The sequence below is a fragment of the Mesoplodon mirus genome, assembly GCF_964341445.2.
Source record: "Mesoplodon mirus genome assembly, contig: HAP1_SCAFFOLD_2177, whole genome shotgun sequence".
In the NCBI taxonomy this organism is placed as follows: Eukaryota; Metazoa; Chordata; class Mammalia; order Artiodactyla; family Ziphiidae; genus Mesoplodon; species Mesoplodon mirus.
The window spans coordinates 18,914-39,450 of NW_028294329.1; the positions used below are offsets into that span (position 1 = coordinate 18,914).

The following is a 20,537-nucleotide window of genomic DNA, read 5'->3' on the forward strand; positions in this document are numbered from 1 at the left end:
AATAGATATATGTATATGTATAACTGAATCACTTTGCTGCACACCTAAAACTAACACACTGTAAATCAACTATACTTCAATAAAATTAATTTTAATTAATTAATTAAAATTTAAAAAATGGGAAGCTTGGTGAAGTGTAGTTGACCTTGTTCAGGAAAGTAGAAGTGGGCACTGGTTCTGGAGGATACAGGAGTGGTTTGAACAGAGAGAGGGCCAACTTTACTTCCTGACAGTAAGTTAAAATTAGGGGAATACAGAGATTATAGAATAATAATCAAAAAGTGGCATAAATGTAAGAAGCAGGCTGGCTCTTCTTATACTAGAGAAAGAGAAAGCTAAATTTGTGGTGGAGATGGTAGGGGAATCATTTGAAACAATCCAGATTTCAATTGAAGTGAAGAGGTCAGAAAATATTAAGGATAAATAAAGCTTAGTTTATTCATTAGGAACATGGAAATTAGGAACATGGAAGTTAGAGTTAGTAAAAACCAGTCTCAAAACAATAATTCTCTAATTTGATAATTCTGAACTAATCAGAAAAAAATATGAACTATAGTGCACATTAAGTCAATGTTGAGGAAAATGATGTATTTATTTGAGTACAATTCAGTTGTTATTTTACAATGCTTTAACAAAAGTACACATTAAATACATAGAGGGGTTTCCCTGGTGGCGCAGTGGTTGAGAGTCCGCCTGCCGATGAAGGGGACACAGGTTCGTGCCCCGGTCCGGGAAGATCCCACATGCCACGGAGCGGCTGGGCCTGTGAGCCATGGCCGCTGAGCCTGCGCGTCCGGAGCCTGTGCTCCGCAACGGGAGAGGCCACAACAGTGGGAGGCCCGTGTACTGCAAAAGGGAAAAAAAAAAAAAAAAAAAAAAAAATAAATAAATACATAGAATTTTATATATACTATACGATAAGTATACTTTTTAGCATAGAAAATTACAAAATTATCTAATCACTTAAAATAGCATTTATCCTTCTCACAAAGTTCTGAAATTAAAGAAAAAAATTATGAAGATATAAACTATTCACTGAAGTTTCTGAAATAATCAGAAAGCTTGAATCAAAGAGAGATTACATTTAAGGAGGATGTGTTATTGTTTAATTCAATGGTTAAAGAAATAGAAAAATTAAATGGGAACACTTTTCTGTTAAACCTTCCCCTCTGGTGGCTGGTATAAATAAGGGAGCTAGTATGGACCCTCCATTTCCCTTGATCAGGTGTTAACTTCTTCCTGTTTAGAGGGTTTAACTTCATGGTTAAGAGCATGGCCTCTGGGCTCAAATCTTTTGTGCCTGAACCCTAGACATGTCACTTGTTAAGTGTGCAACTTTTGGCAAGTTTCTTAATTTCTCTAAGCCTCAATATTTAACTGTGTAATGTGGATAATATTTGTGAGGGTTAAATGCCACTGACAAACGGTAATTGGTATACATTTGAGCACTCAATAAATTTGTCTATCAGGAGGAGTTTGGACATAGAGGGAGACGGTAGATAGATTCAGAAAGGAAATGTGAGAATTCGTTTAGAATGAACAGTTTCGAGGAAGATAACAACTGAAAGGGGGGTCCTCCTTCCCATTCAGCTGCTAGAAAAAGAGGTGTGTTTAACAGGACAGAGAAAACAGGTTGAAAACTGGTGGCCCTGTGGGCATTGGAGTAGGGGAAGCATGTTAGAAGTGTTTCACACACAGACCGAAGAAGCTAAATACTACACATCCAACAGAGCTGCGGATATCTATTTAAGTATGTCTGTGGGTCTATCTGTACAATGTTTCTCTTGAAAAGTCAGCAAGCGCTGTGAAGACAGAGCTCCAATCCTCTCTGACACTTGTTTAGGGGAAGGGCAGCAGCAGAGAAATCTCAGAGTGGAAGACAACCTACAAATACCTGCAGGGACATACATGACTACTTTCCACTTTCCTCCTGGCATCAGAGCTCTCAAAGTAGTTTATCCCCTTTCATTGCCTTATTCATTCCCTTCATGCATCTTCCACAATCAGGCTTCTGTTTCACATTTTTTACTTCATTTTCCTCTGTAATGTTGTCATTGCAAAAATGAAGTGAACTTGCCTCAATCCTCTTCCTTTTTGTCCTCAATAAACTATGAACTGGTAAATATGTATCTTCTCTTTCTCTTATCTAGAAATCCACGCTTTAGGGTGTGAAATCCTACAAAGTGTAAGACAAATAAACCTTCGCATTCATTATATACATTTATTATATTCAGTTGTTATTCATAATATATTTATTATATTCATATATATATAATGAATGTGAATATCAACTTTATCCCCTTAAATTTAAGCCCTCCAGGTAATAAATATTTTTGTCTTTTATGAGCTACATAGGTCTGTAACACATATTCTTTCTTTTTTTCCTTTTTTCTTTTTCTTTTCTTACAACCTTTTCAAAATGTAATAACCATTCTTAGCTCAAGAATAGATTTCACCTGTAGGCCATAGTTTGCTTACTGATGCTTTAAAATAAATAACTCTGAATTTGAGAAAAATACAATATAACTCAATAATCAGTTATTGATGTTGGCTATGGTCCACTTTAATGCAAGTGAGCGACAACAAGTACTATGGTGAGAATATGCTTATCAGTTCCCAACACATCTGAGGAGTGAAGGTAAGTTGTGTGAAAGGAAAACAGAAATGGAGTCATTACTGGTGGGGAGAGCTCTCTCACATGGAGCCTCTGAGGAAGCCACTGAGGAAGTGTGACTTAGGCACATCTCAGCCGAGATGGAATCTGAACTTTTACTACCTATTGCTTTGACACAGGCATCCAGAGCATCTGCCCACGTTCCAGAAACTCAAGATACTTACCGGACACTTAACCTAAAATAACTTGTGATGGAGAATCCCTTAAGGACAAATATTTCCTTTCCTGCGTCAGAGTCAATCATAATTCCTGACAGACAGCTTTAACAACCTTGTACCTTTTATCTTTATAAGTCCCTGGCTCTTTCTCTTCCACAGAGTATCTTTGAGTTTTACTGAATCTGTGTCTCCAGGACTGCAATTATTAAGACCTCAAATAAAACTTTGTTCTCTGCAGCCTCGATACTGATTATTGTTCGACAGTTGGGCCCCATAGTCTATGAATAAGTGAGACAAGGTTTTATCTCTTGGTTCATGCCTCTGATCTCCTTTTTCTTGTTCAATTTAAATGTTATTTCCTAAGAATGACTGCCTCCTTATATTGAGATAAAGTTCTAATTTTCACCTTAGATCTAGTCATGTGACAAAGGAATTATTTTATTCCTTTGTCACATGACAAAGGAATGAGAAAAAATACTCATTTTCTCAATCTCTTATGGATTGCTTTCACTTTGATACAGCAAAAATGTTACTGTTGAGAAAATTGTTTCTTTTGCCTGTTAATTTGATCCCCTCAACCTTTTCTTGTACATTTTCTATGCTACATTTAATCAATTTAAATTACTGACAGTTGATTTCCAGGCCTACCAATATACCACTTCTGCTTTTCAATACTCACTCATCTTGTTTCTTTGCACTTCTCTTTTCTGTCATTTTTGCTCCAAATTGCTCATATTTAAAAAGTCCTCTTGCAATATCATGCATAATTCACAGATGTGAGGAGGAACAGCCTTCTGCCAAGGCATACACTCATTCACAATGCCCAGTGGTTTCTCAGTTGTGTGTAGGATTTTTCTGCTGGGATGGGTCTTTTATCATCTTCAAACATGCATGACTCAGCCACACATACTAGCTTCACAGAGTCTTCCCAGCTATAAAGTTTAGAACAAGCTTCGACTCCCAAGTATCTGCTATGGTCTGAATGTCTTATACATTGAATTCCTATGTGGTAATTCCTATGCTGAAACCCTAATGCCCAATGTGATAGTATTAGTAGGTGGACCTTTGGGAAGTGCTTGAGTCGTAACAGTGGAACCATCATGAATGAAATTAATGCCTTATAAGAGGCTCCAGAGAGATCCCCTGCCCTTTCTACCATGTGAGGACACAGGGAGTTGGTGTCAGCTTATGAACCAGGAAGAAGGTCCTCACCAGAAGGCAAACATGCTAGCAACTCAGTGTTGGACTTCCCAGCCTCCAAAACTGTGAGCAATAATTGCTGTTGTTATAATCTACCCAGTTGGTGGTATTTTGTTATAGCAACACGATTGGAGTAAGATAGCATCTTTCTACCCTAGAGGAATAATTCCTAGACTAATTACCTAGTAAAATTTGTGCATTATCTCAACATACACCAAGTGATGCTGGATGAGGTAAAATCCAGAAACAAGGTTGTTGAAGAGTGTTGTCATGATCTACTCTCACATACTATCACATACCTCAGAGATACTACATATTTACTCGTGTTAGGAGCTTCACATGGCAGTGGTTTTCTTCATGGCAATGTGAACACCAGCATCACTGCTACTTGCTACTCCTAAAGGAGCTTGAATGCCTCACTCCTCTTCCTTGTTTGAGAGCTATTCCAGTTTTCACTTGGCTAATCTTCAAGCTACTTATCATAAGTGTCCATTCTCTTGATTTTCAGGAACACTCATTACTATTATATCCCTCAGGGTAATTTTAGAAGTTTAAAGCAATGAAGAGTAGCTTCTTATGATAAGAAGAAAGAATAAGATGGACTGTTGTTGATTTATTGATCATTTATGAGTAGCTGTCATATGCCAGGCATTGGGGCTTGTGCTTTTGATGTCAGAAGCAGTCCCGGCTTTCAAGTGGTCTCTGGTAAAGCTGGGAGGAGTTTCAACTGGACAGAATAGTATAACATAATGAGTAGATAAGTGCCAGGACAGGGTGCCAGGGTGGGAAGGAAGACACAGAGAAAGAACAAGTTTATCATGAAATATTTTTGAAGAACAGGATACCTGATTTGTGTTTTGAAGGAAATGTAGAAGTGTGAAAGACAACAAAAAAGTTTCAGAAATGAACATCCTAGGCAGAGGCTACAGCAAGATTTAAAACGCAAGAGGGCACAAACCACAGAGTTGATCTCCCTGTGCTATGTGGCTGCTTCCCACTAGCTATCTATTTCACATTTGGTAGTGAGTGTATATATGTCCTGTGACCACCTAGAGGGGTGGGATAGGAGGGTGGGAGGGAGATGCAAGAGGGACGAGATATGGGGATATATGTATAGCTGATTCACTTTGTTATAAAGCAGAAACTAACGCACCATTGTAAAGCAATTATACTCCAATAAAAATGTTTAAAAAAATAAAATTAAATTTTAAAAAAGACACGAGGGCATAAAGAGCAATGGTGGCTCTAAAGAACTGCCAATAGGTACGTATGACTGGAGTGTAAGATCATTTGAGCAAGTAATGTAAAGGATACCAAAATGTGCAGTGGATAATCTAAGGTAAGGATATATCACCTTTCTTTTTTTCACTCGAGAAACATTTACTGAGTGACTCTTATGTGCCAATGATTGTTGTAGGTTCTGCAGTGAAAAAACCATGACTCTACCTGCACGGAATTTGCATTCTACCTAGGGAAGAGACAGAAAATAAACCAATACCAAAATATTGATATATTGTTTGGCAGATGGGAACAAACATACGGAGAAAAATATATCAGAGATGGAATAGAACATGTGTAGGTTAATGTGTGCACCTGCATGGGGATGCACAACAGCTGTTTTTTATAGGATGATCAAGGTCTCCCTGATGTGGTGACATTTGACCAGAGACTTGAAGGTAGTCATATCCTATCTATTATCATAACCTCTATTATCATATTCTATTTATATGTGTATGGATTACTTTTGTAGAACATTTCCAGAAGATGAAATAGTAAGCGCAAGGGCCTTTGGATGGGAGAACGTTGAGTGTTGAAAGTATAAGCTAAGAGGCTGGTGTTCCTGGTGTGGAAAGAGTGAGAAGAGCAGTGGATAAACTGGAGAGCTGGTGGTGGCGAAGGGGGTGCAGAAAAGATAGGGCTTTTTAGAGTCTCTTTAAGTACTTGTTCCCTTGTGGCTCCCCACCTCTTAGACAGAATCAAGGAAATGTCTAGCCCCAGGCAGTGGAGAATAGGCATTTGGTAGTTTTTGCTAAAGAGTTAAGCTTAAAAGCCTAAAATCTTTATCGACAGAGAGAAATTTTTCTAAATTTCTTCTTTACTACATCAGAGTAGTAGATGGATAAATCCAAATAACTTTCCACAAAGGGAAAGCACCATCAGGATTTGCATATTTTTTGTCTTGTTTTTTAACAAGAGGGAAGGGAAATTACCGTTACTATTTTGAATCTGAGAAAGACTGGGGTAAAGAGAGGTTAAATGGCTCATTCACTGCAAACCTGGGCTTAAGAGTAGGACAGTCAAGAGTGTTCTACATGATGCCCTCAGCCAATCACTTACTCAGAGGAGGGCCAATTACTTTTTTAAAAAATTAAATTAAATTAATTAATTTATACAGCAAATTCTTATTAGTTATCTATTTTATACATATTAGTATATACATGTCAATGCCAATCTCCCAATTCATCCCACCACCACCACCCTTGCCCCGCTTTCCCCCTATGGTGTCCATACATTTCTTCTCTACATCTATGTCTCTATTTCTGCCTTGCAAACCGGTTCATCTGTACCATTTTTCTAGGTTCTACATATATGTGTTAATATACAATATTTGTTTTTCTCTTTCTGACTTATTCAGTCTGTATGACAGTCTCTAGGTCCATCCACGTCTCTACAAATGACCCAAGTTCATTCCATTTTATGTATGTACTACGTCTTTTTTATCCATCCGTCAATGGGCATTTAGGTTGCTTCCATGACCTGGCTATTGTAAATAGTGCTGCAATGAACATTGGGGTGCATGTGTCTTTTTGAATTATGGTTTTCTCTGGGTATGTGCCAGTAGTGGGATTGCTGGGTCATATGGTAATTCTATTTTTAGTTTTCTAAGGAACTTCCATTCTGTTCTCCATAGTGGTTGTATCAATTTACATTCCCACCAACAGTGAAAGAGGGTTCTCTTTTCTCCACACCCTCTCCAGCATTTGTTGCTTGTAGATTTTCTGATGATGCCCATTCTAATCGGTGTGACTTTCAATACGCTTCCCTGGGGCAGTAGTGATTATCTTCCCAATAGCTTGGGCAGCTTGGTGAAGAAGATCAGAAGCTGACTTCAGCTTTTCATAGCTCTAGATCTTTCTACTTCCTAAATTCCCATTCCTTTTACTTGAGCAGTGGTTCATCAAATATGTAACAGCAGCAGAAGTTTCTCCTAGAAACTTGTTAGAAATGCAAATTCCCAGCTGAGGCTCCAGAAATCATTGTTTTGACAAGCCTTCTGATTCTCGCTAAAGCTTGAGACCCATTGCTCTCCTTCTGATCTGAGAGAGAGGGAGAGGGGGAAAGAGAGAGAAAGCCCAGGAAAGAATGCTGGAAAGTAAATTCAGATAGCTTTTTATATGGGGTTTTTACTGTGGTAACTTACAAATGGTTGGAAAAAACCCACAAATTGAAACATGTAGCTACTTTAAGCACTCTTTAGCAGAAATCAATCTTATTCCCGATCTGTTACTTAATAGGTCATTTCCTCATAGGGATGACTAACAGCAATTCAACAATGCTTTTTATATTTAAATAACACTTTCTGTTCCAAGATGTCAAAATGTTTGACAAGTGGTCAAAATGCAGCTCACTAATATTCTCAACCCCATGGTAGTAAATAACCCACATCTACCATCACTGCTGTTTACTGGTGATTTCTTGTCCAGGCAAGTTGAAGCGCCTTCCCTATCTCTGTAGAAAGTCAATGACTAAAGGAGAAAACGTGCTTCATCTTGGTTTCCATAGGAAACCAAATTGATAAATTACTCACTGACTTCTATTATTGCATCTCAAGGATAGTTAACAATGCTCATCAAGGAAAAATCCCAAAGAACACTCTTGCCCTATCTCTGATTAAACCTGATTTTGGAAAATCATCTGGCTCAATCTACATTTAATTACAATATGAATGCTACTTAATTCCCTATTACTTCTGATTACACAGGATCAATGCCACTTGAAGAGTAAGAAGCAAAAGTTCACTACATTGGGGTCTCCTTGACAGCCAAGCCTGTGCCTTAGTCATTTTGACTCCCTACTGACCAGCCTGGTATCTGGAACAGTATATGCAATCAGTAATTATTTCTTGAATGTATGATGTATGAATGAGTCAAGAAATTTTTAGAGTTGGAGTCATGGGTCAAGAGGAGAAAACGTGGTTTAAAAAAAACTACTACAGGGTTTCCCTGGTGGTGCAGTGGTTGAGAGTCCGCCTGTCGATACAGGGGACGCAGGTTCGTGCCCCAGTATGGGAGGATCCCACGTGCCCCGGAGCGGCTGGGCCCGTGAGCCATGGCCGCTGGGCCTGCGCATCCGGAGCCTGTGCTCTGCAACGGGAGGGGCCGCAACAGTGAGAGGCTCGTGTACAGCAAAAAAAAAAAAAAAAAACCTAATACATTCTCAGAAGCCGGTGCTGCAATGAATGCTAATAACAACTTGACAATGTCCTCTGCCATTGCAAATAATGTGATACCAACATCTACTAATCAATCAAAATAAGACTTTCAGAATTCAAGTTTGGGTAGGATTTTGAGCTGGGGATTCCTCTCACCCACCTTTTCTTATGATAAAACTTGGAACTGTAGTGTCAACAGATAATATGCCAGTTTTTCACTTAAAATTGGAAAATTTAATGTAATTTCGGAGGCATGAAATAAAAGTGATGGGCAAATATTAGAATTTCCATCAATGAAAAAGCTTAATTTCTAAAATGCTGAAGGTTAGTTTATCAAAAGACTGAAATTGCCTCATATCATAAGTCAAAGCACCCTCTCTTTACTAAATAAGGAGCTATAAAGTTGCACAATTACTGTCAATAATTTTTTTACTTGGTTTGAAAAAAAGTTGCTTGTTTTAAATAAAACAAAGTTCAACTGAAGTGACTATAATATCAACAGTCTTGTAAAACTCCTTGTGTTAGATTTCTTCTATCCCCAAGATGCCAACTATGCATATTAAACTGACTCTTGTTTTTTGCGTATGATTTCTGTACATCTTTCCTATTTCAATTTTCATGTTAAGTACCCTTTCTTAGAGTGTGGATTGTAACCACTTTGTTTAACACTCTATCACCAGTACCTAGAACAGTGCCTGCCACATAAGAAACACTTAATAAAATTTCTAAATTATCTTGATTAAAATCCATACTCATCCTAGCTTTAAGCACATGAAGACAGAAATAGGTTCCAACTGCATAAGAACACGTGAATAATCCAGAGTAAATGTTAACTATAAGTACAAATTATCTGTTGATTAAAATACAGAACATGTCTGAGATTTGGAATTACTTCCTAATAACCCTGAGTCAGAGCTGTGGTAAAGGCTTACTGGGGGCATGTTACCATTTTCTGAGTACATACTCAGAAAAGGAAGAAGTTGATGAGACAGCATGCAAGATTTTCCAGGCTCAAAATGGAACTTGACTCATCTGCATGGAAACATCCAGCCAGACACAGAAGAGCTCACTCTTCTGCTGGATTAAGCTCACCCTGGTGAATGGAATGGAACAGAAACAAGAGACTGAGGTCTAGGTTTTGAGGATCTTCACTCCACTTACCTGCTTTCACAGGACCAGGCAACGGGCAAGAAGAAATGTGGAACTGTTGCTGTGTACCTCTAAACAAATACAGTCACCCTATGTAATAGAATGTGTCATAAATCTGACCAATCAGAATAATTCCTCCTTTCTTGGTGGAGTAGCTCTGATACAAATGGACAGAGCTGGGCTCGGGGTGGGAAGGGGGTGGTTTCCTTCTGTTACAAGCTCTAAACTTTCTTCAATTTTCCTATGATTTAAGCCTAACTAAAATTTATGGACTTTTGAAAAAGAGTAGGTACTAAAATTAAATAAGCTGAGAGTGTTGAGGGTGAAAAAAATGATAACAACTTTAAGAAAAGGTAGAATTATTACTATGAGAATTACCAGAACTGTGTTTGTTCCAAATATGAGCCTGCTATAGCATTTTAATTATGAATAGAATTAAACAGAAATTCACTTGCTGTCTCCCATCTGATAATATTAACAGAGACTTCCCTTAAAGAAATTTAAAATTATTTATTCTATGTAAATCTCTACAAGTCCTTAATTTCAACCTTATTATAAGAAATAACACACAGTATCAGCAAGCTGGCAGAATTTTGACAATTCTCCTGCCTCCCTCCATTCCGCCTTCTTTTCCTCTTTCCCTCCCTCCCTTTCCCTCCTCTTCCCTCACTCCCTTTCTTTCCACAAAGCAAGTAAATGGGTATATAGCAAATAGTAGGGATCACACGCTTTCATTACAGGGGTTGGGAATGTGGACTTTCACAAAAACAGACTTGATTTTAAGTACTGTATCTGTGCTTTACTAGCTGTGTGACCATGAATAATTTAATCATTCTGTGCCTCAGTTTGTCAGGCTGTAAAATAGGTGCAAAGAGTACCTACCTCTTAGGATTGTTGTGAGGGGGGATTCCAATTGGTTTTAAAACAGTATTTAGCACAGAGGAAGCATAATAATTATTATTTTTCACTTCTCTGAATATATAAAACATTTAGTATTGGGATTCATAGTCTCAAAATCTAACACTCACTGATGTGAATATCTGATTAGCTAAATGGAGAAAAACATTGTTATAGTAATTATTTCTTTAGTTTCTCATTTTGTTTTTTTAACTGAAAACCAGAATCACAATTTCTTGGTATTATCTGTTATCAATGAACAGTGTAAGACTATAATATTATTTTTGACAAGGCACTGAATATTTGAACTGAAGAAAACTAAGAAATAGTAGTAAATAAAACTTTTCTTTTACTAATCCCAAGTGAAAGATGAAATTAATGATGATATATATGTGAAAACTCTGGAGAAGTCATACAGAAAGAACCTCAAGTACTTGAGGCACACTTGAAATTCAAATGACACTAAATAACTAATTCTTAAATCAAGAACCCTTCACTAAAATTAAAAACACAAATGCTTTCTTTTTCTTGATTTCTTGTAGGAAGTGAAAGAGTACTCGGTAGGTGTCAGACTATTTTAAAAAGCAGGTTATAGAGATGATATTTCAGGAGCGTAAAAATACTAAGGCAGATCTCATAAATGATTGGTATATTATTTAATTCAGCTTAGCATCAGAATTGTCAATGTTTGTTTATTAAGCAATGCAATCCTTTAGGTAGGAAGCATGGTTCTTTGGAGAAGTTGATAGACACAAGATACACAAACTGGAATATGGTGAAAAAACAGACAGTATAGGTTTTTAAAAATTTAACCTAGGAATTATTTAACATGGCCATTTCTTTGGGTTGAAGAAAGAAATTCATATAGATTTTCCTGGTTCAGGCTCCAGTGAGGTCTATAGGCAAATTTGTAACTAGAGCAAGATTCAGACCTATTTCCATTTTTGTGCTTACCTCTTAAATATGTCCAGTTCCTAGAGCATAGAGGAAAGCACTAGATTGGCCATGGCATGAAACAGGTTAGAATTCTGGCCCTGCCACTTAATAACTGTGTATGGCTTAAATGGGCAATTTGCTAAACTTCATGAATTTCAGTTCCCACTCTCCAACCCCCACCCTGGGCAAAATGAGTATAATCCTTTTTCTACCAACTCTAGAGAGTTAGGATGGTCTGAGGAGAAAATGTATATAAAAATGCTTTGAAAATTATTTAATGTTTTAAAAATATTATTTATCATTATTATTTCAAGATGAGGGAAAACTCCCCCTCTTCTAATATATTCAGTTTTTTATGGCCAGCTAGATCTTCCAGAAAGCTACATAAAAACTGAACATTTTAACAACACTCGGCAATGTTTAGATGTTAAAAAAAAATTATCCAAACTGGCACATTTCTTCTTAAACAGTTCTAAAAGTAATACATATATAGTGCAATGAATTTGGAAATACAGAATGAGAATGGGAGGAAGTAAAGGTCACCCTGACTCTCTTATTTCTTGAGTTAACCATTGATAAATAATTTTTAAATTTTCTTTGGGTCTTTTTTCTCTATGTGTGTGATATTCAAAACCAAGTTGTGAATATGCTGTATTTATTATTTAACATTCTTCTCTTCTCACTTGACATTTTACAAAAAACAATTTTAATTTGTTAGTTTCTGTATTGTTTCCGATTCTAAGCATCATAAAATACTTAATAGTGAAGGTTACCTATGAGCTATTATGTAAAAAAAGTTCAGCATATATAACCTAAATAAATATATTAGAAATTCATATGCTTTAAAGCAGTGATCCCCAACTGTTTTGGAGCTAGGGACCGGTTTCGAGGAAGACAATTTTTCCACCAACAGGGTGGGCGGGGGAGGATAGTTGGTTCAGGCTGTAATGCAAGCGATGGCGAGCCATGGGGAGCAGCAGATGAAACTTCGCTTGCCCGCCCGCCGCCCACCTCTTGCTGTGCGGCCCAGTTCCTAACACAGCCAAGGGGTTGGGGACCCCTGCTTTAAAGGATATCCCTATGTTTTTATGTGTTTGACCATTTCAAAAGTTTCATAGACAATTCCAATATTTATATTTAATTAAAGACCATGAAACTTTTTTTAGTATTTTTAAATAAAAGATAGTTAAAGATTACTTCATTTAAAAGCTGATAACAAACCTCTAGAACACTTCCTTCTACTTAAGTGAGGTGTTCGATAAAATAAGCACTATAGAAATATAGATTATACTTGAGTTTAAATAAAAATCTGAATAAATACTATAGAATTGTTGTCTCCCCTTTATTCTATTAATAATTGCTAATAGGAATATTATGGAGAATGATTGAAGCTTAATAGTCATATGTCAATTACCAAGATCACATTTTTGTGGTACAATGAATTTGCAAAGGTAGACTATCAAATATATTTTATCGTCAAAGGTGGTCTGCCAACCGGCAAGTCATTTCATAAGTTATGCTCTAAAATATATCATTTATTGATATCCAAGAGACACCTCGATATGTCATTAATAGTGCAGAAACTCGAAGCCAGGGATATTTTTGTCTTTATAATTAATTTGAGACAGCAGCTAATAAAAACCAGAATAATAACCTTCAAATTAATTTTGACCCTAAGCTATAGCAATTTCAACAGAAGTTAGTATATTTACATACCAAATTAAAATTCCTAAACTAGTATTACAATAGATGCAGTGTTTTTATGAAATACTACCCGTATAATATTTCATTAAAATAATAAAATGAGAGCAATATAGAAATGTCATAAATATTTGTGTCCTAGAAAGGATTTAGAGGGAATTTCTGGTAGTATAAATTAATACATGATTAATCATATTATTTTTATTTATAAAGCATACAAACATACACATCTGTAATCTTATATGTCTTTACCATCAAGAGAAATATATTCCAGAATTAATTTTAAAAACACTGCTTTTGGGCTTCCCTGGTGGCGCAGTGGTTGAGAGTCTGCCTGCCGATGCAGGGGACACGGGTTCGTGCCCCAGTCCGGGAAGATCCCACATGCCGCGGAGCGGCTGGGCCCGTGAGCCATGGCCGCTGAGCCTGTGCGTCCGGAGCCTGTTCTCCGCAACGGGAGAGGCCACAACAGTGAGAGGCTCACATACCGCAAAAACAAAACAAAACAAAAACACTGCTTTTACTGTGCTTATGTTTTCTAGTTGAGAAGTCTGGACTTTAAGCATTTTTATATTATAGAACTCATCAGAAAGCAGGAGGAAACCAACAATACAACTGATGGCATTTGTTAATATAAACCTTGGTGTAAAAATGTTATGAAACTAACAATGGGAAAAGAATAGAATTATTAAGCAACAAATGGCTATTTTAAAAAATCTAGTTAACAGTATACTACCTGGGTTATTCTCTTACTTGAAAAAATTACAGTATATTAGGTTGTCCTAATTTGGAACTATGTAACTGCCACTCTCATGTTTCTAGTTTTACTAGAAGAGTGCATTTTTTTGGTATAAGCGTAAGAAAAAAAAAAAAAAAAAAACTGGAAAGTTCCATAGTGCGGTTTCCTTCCTCCCTTTCCCTAACAGAAAAAATAAGAAATACTGTACCTAACCAACAGATCTGATGATTCCAAAAGGGACAAGTCTCTATTCTGAAACACTATTCAAGTCAGAACATTCCAAATTAGGATTTTGTGAGACACCAGAAAATTATGGCATGAAAAATAGAAGAATATTTCTAATGCACTATAAAATGTATTCCTCAAAGCAAAAGAGCTAATGGAAGGCCAGAGCACTTAATGGATAAAATATAATCAAATGAAACAGAAGCATGTTCCAAGCTGAAAGGCAACAATATCACTATTCTCACATAATTGGATAGTAGTCATAACCCAGTAAGATCAGGTTTAAAAACATTTAAATATATATAAATACACATATGTATAAATAACATATATAGCACCTGAAGTAAATACATATTCATATTCATATATTAAAGAATCACTGTGAAATTTTAAAAATATTTTTTAACTATTGAAAAATAAACAGCCAGTGAAAAAATAAGTTTTCTTTGCAAAACTTGACTCTGGAAACAAAGATTCTTCAAATGCTTCTCCAAGAACTTGTCTGTTTATTTTAAATATAATCAAATAAAAAAATAAAAAATAAATAAATATAATCAAATATTTGAAATAGAAGGCAAATGTTCATGAAAACAGACATATATACATGCATATATATGCATATATATTTTTATACACATAATTGGCTAAATATAATTAACATATATAATACACATAAAATACAGATCTTCCTTAACTTACTATGGCATTGCATCCTGATAAACCCATCATCAATTGAAAATATCATAAATTGTAAATGCTTATACTACACCCAATCTACCAACCGTCATAGTTTAGCCTAGTCTACCTTAAATGTGCTCAGAACACTCACATTAGCCTAAAGTTGAGCAAAATCATCTAACACAAAGCCTATTTTATAATAATCTGTTGAATATCTCATTTGTTTTATTGAATACTGTACTGAAGGTGAAAACCAGACCGGTTGTAAGTGTGTCAGTTGTGATTGAGTCGCTGAGTGGGAGGAGTGGCTTGCTGCTGCTGCCCAGCATCACAAGAGAGCATCATGCTGCATATCAGTAGTCTGGGAAAAGTATAGTTTCTACTCTAAATTCAAAGTATACTTTGAAAAAATTCAAGCTATAGTTTCTACTAAACGAGTATCACTTTCGCACCATGGTAAAGTTGAAAAATCACTAAGCCGAACCATTGTAATTCGGGGAATGTCTGTATGTAAATTTTTGTATAATATATGTGTATACGTGTATGCACATGTATATTCCAAACAGGAATTTAGACTGTTTGCTACATCTCATCTTAGAAGCAGACTATGCCCAAAATCTATGCCTCAAGCCTTTGGTGAATAGCTAATGAATTCAGTATTCAAATAGGGATTAAAAATATTGATTTGGAAATTCAGGACAAACTTACTACTAAAAATGTTTCACACTTTTTACTTAAAAGAACATAGTTAGGTACACATGATTAGACTCTACCAACTGAAATAAATTATTGTCGATTTGGCTAGAGTTGTTGATCACCACAAAATTCTCTCTTGTGGACAACCATGGCTTACATATTAAATGGAAGGCTTTAGGCAGTTTTTGTACTTGTTTCCTTAGACCTAAATGGTCCACATAATGATAAAAAGTCAAATAAGAAAAAAATGTAAAATTATGTGCTTTTTAAAGCCCAACAAAGTTGTTATCATACTAAAGCTCGCCTGTGTACTAACAGTGCAGTTTTTATAGGCAGGTGTTTCTGGTACTAAAGTTTTCACGTTAATTGAGGCTCTATTTTTGATTTCAGTTTAAAGGTGTTGCTAGTGATTGAATCTACTCAGTAGTGCACGTTTATGAATAAGACTCTGAATATTAAAATTCTTACATGTACTCTCTAAATTCATTGAGATTCAGTCAAATAGAAAGATATCATATACCAAGAAGATTCCTTTGTATATGATATACAATGGAGTAACAGATTAATTTTCCTTTTTGGACAACTTAATGATATTGATTAACATTAAAAAACTTCAACAGTTACATATTAAAAAAAAGATTGGGGTACAAGGCAGATAATTAGTAGTATTACCTTTAACGGCTTTTGTTAGAGGAAGTGAATGTTAACAACTCTTTATAAATTAAAGTTGCCCTCTCCCAGGAACTTCAATACTGTATCAGAAAAAAATAAAATAAAATTGTCAACTATTGCTTTTAAGAAAGGGAACAATTCCCATTTTCTATAACATTACTTCTGAAATCAACATCCTTATTCAACAACCGTGATATCATTTCTGATAATGAGTCAGTGAAAAGAGTGATTAGACAAATGGTACAATTCAGAAAGAAAATAAGATGCAGAAAGAAATTCAGAAAGAAAATAAGATGCCAACTGAGTTTTCCCAGGTCATCCAATCAACTCCTTGCAGAGTTAAAAATAGAAGCTAAGACTAATTCCCACAGCTACTGCCAGATCAGAGCCTGACAACTTTGCATTGTGGTAGCTTCAACCTCTCCTGCTACTGGGATTACCTGCATTGAGACAATTTCCTATGAGGTTCAGTCATTTCAAGGTTTGCTTTAAAATGGAGAGGGGTAGGAAAAGGTTCATAATTTTAGGGAAAATCTCATAAATTGTAAATGTGGTAATGAGATCTCATTGTAAACTGCTCACGAGAATTTGAAAGCTAAAAACTGGAAATATTTACTAACCCTTACTATGTCTCAAACACTGCAATAAGTTCCCTTTTATGTTATCTTCTTTAATCTTCGCAACAACCCTGTGATTTTCCTGTTTTAAATATCCAGATACAATTCACAGTGGTTAAGTAACTTACCCTAAGTCATAGAGATAGAAAACAATAGAGGTAGGATTCAAACTAGGTGAGGTTCAAAGTTCAAATTCACTTCCTGAAAAACATGATTAGAACATAAATGGTAGCCAAAACTCCCAAAAATAAATTAAAAGATTAAAAGAAAGAGAGAAAGGAGGGGAGGAGGGCCTAGTGATCTGCATACCTTAAAAATAATGTTTAGAACTTTTTGATTCATGTTAAAAATGACCAAAAGCTAGCTGCCTGAGAGCTCTAAGAATAAAATTATTAACAAACTAAACAAAAAACATTGATTTTTATACTCACTTTGAGATCAACCCAATTGCTTTCCTTTCATAACACTGTACTTTCATTTTATTTCATTTTCTATTATATTTATTAAGGGATATTTTAAAGACAAGTATTTTGCCTAACAGGTTAATGATTTTTTTTTTCTTCTAAACAATAACCAAGATGCCAATCCTCCTCCCCTTATTCAATGGACTAATTTGTGTCAGATCATTTTAGTGTCATATTTAATTTTTGTGGTGAAATAGCGATTTCACAAACCCTGTGAAGATGTTACACATCCACTATAACATGCATGCAGGTGGAAAAAATTTTCAACTGATGTAGATTTTGCTTTCTCTATGATTGTATTCTTCACAATCAATGAGATAGAAAAAGACATAGAGATAAGAGAATTGTTGACTAATATTTTCTTATTAAAATCTGTATCTTGGGCTTCCCTGGTGTCGCAGTGGTTAAGAATCTACCTGCCAATGCAGGAGACACGGGTTCGAACCCTGGTCTGGGAAGATCCCACATGCCGCAAAGCAACTAAGCCCATGCGCCACAACTACTGACCCTGTGCTCTAGAGCCCGCAAGCCACAACTACTGAGCCCGTGCGTCGCAACTACTGAAGCTGGTGTGCCCTAGAGCCCGTGCTCTGCAACAAGAGTAGCCACTGCAATGTGAAGCCCGCGTGCCACAATGAAGAGTAGCCCTGCTACTCTTTTTTTTCTTGGGTCAGACCTTCAGACTTCTACCAGAAATCGTTCCTTTGGGGAAACCAGGCCTTCCCAGAAACTCAGGAAACTGAAATGGAGACAGCAAGAGAGAAGGAAATTATTTGGATGTATAGACCTCAATTGTTTGGTTTTAAGTAAACGTCCAAGCAAACATCTTCTAAATGGTATAATAACTTTAGGGAAATTCACGGTTTATAAGTTTGTGTACTCATAAACTGAACATATTATGATAAGAGTACAGGTTGCATTTTGTGTCTTCAACTCAAGCAAAGACTTCAAAAAAGGCCCAGTTATCCTTTGTTCATTAAGACACAAAGAGAGGGCAAAAAGGGCAAGTTTCTAAGTCTTTTTCTTTAAAATTTACTTCCTTTCTTCAGTCTTCATTAAGATCTTCAGGAAATTAACTTTACTAAAGTTAATTATTCATAAAATAAACATAGGAACCTGCAGAAGACTATTTCACAGAGACCTGTAATGTACAATATCCATTGCATACATGCACCATGAGCTTGTCTTTTCTAGTACTGGCATACACAAAACTCTGTGTGTGTGTGTGTGCACATGTGTGTCTTTTTTGTGATGGAGCCATAGGGAGAAAATAAATCTATTGGCTGCAATTCAGTGATGTAGAAAGATTTAAGGGTAAAGGAAAAGGCTACATCAAGTGAAGCAATAAAGTCATGAGGTTGTGCTTCCATAATAATAACAATAGCAGTCTTCTGTAACCAAGGGAGCAGGCTCCTCAAATTATAGTCACACCTGTTAGACCATCTGCCCATAAATTTCACACTATCATTAATGGAAAACAAATGGCACTGTCTCTCCTTCCCTTTATCCATTGGCCATTCTCATATAAACGATTTTTCTCTTCAAGGTCATGCTCTTTCCTACCTGTTTAAAAATATTAGGATTTAGGAGGAGTGATACAGAATGTGCCATGCCTTGGCACTTGTACCAGTGATGGCTCTGTAAGGAGCACTGGATTGTTGGGAGGCTATAAATTGAATTCCCCTAGAAGCAGAACCTGAGGCAATAATTTGAATGCAAACTGTTCATCTGGGAGGTGCTTCCAGAAAACTCAGAAGTGGAGTGGGAATTGAGAATGGAGGCATGGAAGGAAGCCAACAGAGGTGCATTACTGAATAAATTACTCCTGCAGGGAACTGCTGCCAGTATTTCAGGGGAGTTCTGTGAAACTCTACAGAACATGTCTCAGAGTTATCCCAAGAATTGGTGAGAAACTTGAAGTACTTATCTTCCAGTCCCCTCTGTCCTTGGTTGAAAGCTACACCCAGATACATTAACTCCTGTACATTTGTGGCCTGCCCTAAGGTGGATAATTGCAGGTGGTAGCATGATTCTATCAGCATATACTGGAATGATGAGTGCTGGGGAGATATGAGTGGAACATTGAAACCATCTAATACAGCCGGGGCAGGAGATATTAATTATTGGCTTGCAAGTCCAAATGGGTAACCTTAAATTCCTGGGTTAATGGTTTTACTTTGAGGTATTTAAGCATGATGTATGAGTAAAAATTTCCTCTATTAAATCAAGTTGAAGATCCTAAGTCCCTAATCTTCTGGAAAACTGTGGATATCTTTTTAACAGATTTTTGAAAAGTAACATGATTAAGATTTCAAACTGACCATTCATTCATTCATTCATTCACTAATTCAACAAACATTTATTGAACACCTAAAGTATGCCATGGGTTAAACTAGGCACCAGTGTTACTGTTACTAAAATCATTATCATGCCACCTAGAAGTCAATGTATTGTGACACTCAAATAAGAAAATCCATAGTTACCGTAAAAAATATTACAGAGTGATATAGGAAGACACGGTAAGACCTTAATTCATGCTGTGGACAGTAGTATATGGGGGATATCAGTAGGGCTTCCTGTAGAAGGCAATTGAAATGGATATGTAACATGAAGGAAGGGTGAATTTTTGAGGAAAAGAGAAGATAAATTCATGTTTGCCAGAAAATGAATGGTTAAGGATCAGTCCAGAAAGGAGTTCCATTCATAATCAGTATAAGAAATGTCACTGGGGCTTCCCTGGTGGCGCAGTGGTTGAGAGTCCACCTGCCGATGCTGGGGACACGGGTTCATGCCCTGGTCCGGGAAGATCCCACATGCTGCAGAGTGGCTGGGCCCGTGAGCCATGGCTGCTGAGCCTGCACGTCCGGAGCCTGTGCTCCGCAACGGGAGAGGCCACAACAGGGACAGGCCCACGTACCGCAAAAAAAAAAAAAAAGAAAGAAAGAAAGAAAGAAAGAAAGAAAGAAAGAAAGAAATGCTCACTGGAGTGTAAGAAAAGAAGACAATGGAGAGGGTGGTAGAAGCCAGACCATGAATGGTCCATGTATCTATACTAAGTGCTATGGTCTAGTCTTTGTGTTCCCCTCCAAATTTATACATTGAAATCTTAATTTCCGGAGGTGATAGTATTAGTAGGTGGGGCCTTTGGGAAATGATATGGTATTAGTGCTCTTATAAGAGACCCCACAGAGCTCCTGAAGCTCTTCTGCCATGTGAGGTTACAATGAGAGGTCTGTAACTCAAAAGAGGGCCCTCATCTGACCATACTGGCACCCTATTCTTGCACTTGCAGCCTCCAG

At 36.7% G+C, this 20,537-nt stretch overlaps 1 long non-coding RNA gene across 1 annotated transcript; it reads right to left on the reverse strand.

The window, feature by feature from the left end:
* Positions 1-573: 573 nt before the first annotated feature.
* On the reverse strand, positions 574-16,315 carry LOC309798211. The gene is made up of 3 exons (XR_014293007.1): positions 16,158-16,315; positions 9,429-9,557; positions 574-846 (listed from the first exon to the last, which is right to left on the reverse strand). It is a non-coding gene; the product is annotated as an uncharacterized lncRNA (long non-coding RNA).
* Positions 16,316-20,537: the final 4,222 nt, after the last annotated feature.